This window comes from Mytilus galloprovincialis, chromosome 11 (assembly GCF_965363235.1).
Source record: "Mytilus galloprovincialis chromosome 11, xbMytGall1.hap1.1, whole genome shotgun sequence".
Classification (NCBI taxonomy): Eukaryota; Metazoa; Mollusca; class Bivalvia; order Mytilida; family Mytilidae; genus Mytilus; species Mytilus galloprovincialis.
Genome location: NC_134848.1, coordinates 27,686,674 through 27,690,090, shown reverse-complemented (window position 1 = coordinate 27,690,090; position 3,417 = coordinate 27,686,674). Strand labels below are relative to the sequence as shown.

Sequence of the window (3,417 nt, the reverse complement as noted above, 5' to 3'; positions counted from 1 at the left end):
CTATCGCCCGGGAATTGACCTGACTTCGACATGCAGAAAAAAACTATACCGTCCTGTTTTTTTGTTCTGTATCTTATACTTAAAATTGAGAACGGAAATGGGGGAATATGTCAATATGCCTAAATAAAATTGTGTACAAGTTCAGTGAAAATGGACGTCACACTAAACTCCAAAACAAATAAATGAACTAAATTTAAAAAAACATACAAGACTAACAAAGGCCAGAGGCTCCTGACTAGGACAGGCGTACATGCAATACAATATACAGTATACAATACTATTTAATATGTCTTCAAACATAATTGGTGTGTCTTGCTTAAAAAACTAAAAAATAAAAATTAACTATCATCGTCTAGTGTTTTCAAAACACATCTCTTCACTCTGTTTTCTCTGAAATAAAAAAAAAAAAAAAAAAACAGAATATGTGGCACTATGAAATATAATTTCTAATCACAAAATTCAGATTTGAATTTCATCGGTTTAAAAGTTGGTGTGGACTATCAATCCGAAAGGTCATAATTATCCGCTTGTAGTCGCCGCTGCTTCCGAAATGAAATGAATTTCTTTTTTTTTCTTTCTTTTGTTAGATTCCTCTTCAAGAATTATATTTTTCATCTAAGTTTGCAAACCAATGAAAAGTTTACCCTTGTTTTTTTTGCTTACACCATTTTTGTTTTATGCTGTTTTAGTTATATAAGTTTTGCTTTAAATCCATTTGGTCTTGGCGCTCCCGATGAAGGTTATGATAGAATTCAATGCCGTCATCGACTTAACATTATATAGAATGTCGTTTCTATTTAGGTCTTCTGATTTTTATTCTCAAATATAGTAGGTGGCGTTGGGCCTTCCAAACATTTGATCTTAGGCCAAAATGTAATGGCTTGTAATTTAAATGCAAGCTTTTGTCTGATCACTTTCTGTTCATAGTATATATAATTATACAACAAACACAATGGAATGCCCAAGGTAAAGTTGACCTTTAGTTATGTCTATTCTGTTAACACCATCTTGGATTTTTCAAATCCCAGGCGTTTTATTTTTTGCCTATCTAAACATATGGTACGGAGCTATCTGATTGAGATCATCCATGAAACACCTGGTGTGAGCACGGAAATCATACTCTATATAAACTATTTATATTTATCTACGATTTTATCATATAAAAAGGACGTTTATTTCTAATGTAAACTTTATTTGCCAATTTATGAGCTAATAAAATTGAGAAAGGAAATGGTGAATATGTCAAAGCGACAACCACCCGACCATAGAGCAAACAACAGCCGAAGGCAACCAATGGGTCTTCAATGTAGCGAGAATTCCCGCACCCGTAGGTGTCCTTCAGCTGGCCCCTAAAATATGCATAATAGTACAGTGATAATGGACGTCATACTAAACTCCGAATTATACACAAGAAACTAAAATTTAAAATCATACAAGACTAACAAAGGCATATATGTCTGCTAATTTTAGAGAAATGTTGGTTTTAAAATTCCTAAATACCTGAATTGAACTCCTTTATATGATGGCTTTTTTTCTTGTTCAATCGTTTTCTGTGAAGTTTTCTTTACTTTTTGCCTTTGGTCATAGTGTTACTGTACTTAACTTTAATTTGTGGTAACATATATATGTAATACGTAGAAGATTGATTTTTGAAGTCTCAGGCTAATGTTACCAAAAACTAGTGTGAAAGACAATATAACTGTCATAAATTATGTAACAAATGAATAATTTCTTAAATAAACAGGAAAAAACATCAGACAAGTCTTTCCCCCTTTTGCTTACTCACTAAAGGTTCTGAATTTATAGTGTATAAAAATAGACCGTAGAGTTACCTTAGTGTTAGTCCACATTTAATTTACTGTAAATGTGTTTTTAAAAAAGAACAAACTGTATCATGTGTTAAGTACGATACACAAAGGGTAATGCATGTTCTTAAACAAGAAAATGATGTTTATACTTACGGTCTTTCAGAGTGCGTATGAATAGTGGATCGCCAAGTTGGCTTTCTCCATCTGCAGAACTGGCAGATAACTGGAACTTGTATTCAGTGCCAGCCTTTAGCCCATGAGCTTTGAACATTTTACCAGGCGCTGTCACTGATTTTTTGTAATTCGTTGAAGGAGTTATCCCGTAGTAGATATTGAATTTAACGGGTATATCAAAATCTGGAGAATCCCAACCGATCGCAATACTGGTTTGATTGCGTTTTAGTAGCTGTAAATTGCTTGGAGTCGTGGAACTAAATAGAAACGTTTGAAATAACTCAACATTATTAAGTAATTAAATGCAGTCTAACAAAGTTTGCAAAATCAATAAAAAGAATAACATATCAACCACAAAACGTAAAGTTTCAATCACATAACGTAAAGATGCAACCATATGTTATAATGATATATCCCTATACCTTAAAGATATAACCACATTAAGTGAAGATATAACCATGTAACGTAAAGATATAAGCAAGACACGAAAAAGATATTACACATGTACCACATATTAACGTTTTTATGTAAACATATAACGTTTGAGCGTTCCTGGTGAAGTTTAATCTAAACAAATCGCATCTGACGCACCAATTCATATCGAACTATTATAATTCAATGTACTGTAAATTCACAGAAAAATATTTTCCATCCTACTACCTAACTGTTTTAGATCATAGATAGATCGTGATATTCGAAAATATTCCGTAATAACGCCATGAAAAAATGCAGCAACGTCACGTTTTCATGTCAACCCGCGTCAATTTATCATGAAATGCACGCGACATTTTTTCACACAACTGAACAACTATCGCAATTCTGTACACATAAAAAAAACAGTTTTTCAAACTACTTCATGGTATTTCATATTCTATACCATGTTTAAAAATAGGTGTTTAAAGACATATGACTGCTGAAAAAAAGATTAATGACATTTTATTTCATCAGCTCGAACAGCAGCTTGCAATAGCGTGGTCATTTGATATTCTTGTTCACAAAGTAAGTATTAAAAACAAACACGGCATTATTGTATATATATCTGTAATTGCGTTCAGTTTTTGTTGAGGTTATATTAGTACTACTTTCTTGATACCTTTGTTTTTGAAGCATCTTTTACCCGTATTTCACAGTGATTTTTTTTTCTCAAATTATATTACAAATATTATTTTACTCTATTTTTTTCTTAAATTGTTGTTTTGTTCTATATCTAGCATCCTCCAAAAATGTTACCAATGATGACTGGCGTATAAAACTATATTCACATGTCACCTGGGAGATGTTCAAATGAGAAACCATATTCAGTTTTACTGAAGTTTCAGCCAAATTGAATGCATCGTGTTTTCACAATATAACAAGGGTCTTTTGACGTCCGAAAAGCCTTGCAATAACTGTTTGAGTGATACTCATAAGACAATATTTTGTTAGTTGTACAAGG

At 32.3% G+C, this 3,417-nt stretch overlaps 1 long non-coding RNA gene across 1 annotated transcript; it reads right to left on the bottom strand.

Annotated features, from left to right (window-relative positions):
- Positions 1 to 263: 263 nt before the first annotated feature.
- LOC143051087 (uncharacterized) lies at positions 264 to 2,276 on the bottom strand. The gene is made up of 2 exons (XR_012970587.1): positions 1,962 to 2,276; positions 264 to 390 (listed from the first exon to the last, which is right to left on the bottom strand). It is a non-coding gene; the product is annotated as an uncharacterized LOC143051087 (long non-coding RNA).
- Positions 2,277 to 3,417: the final 1,141 nt, after the last annotated feature.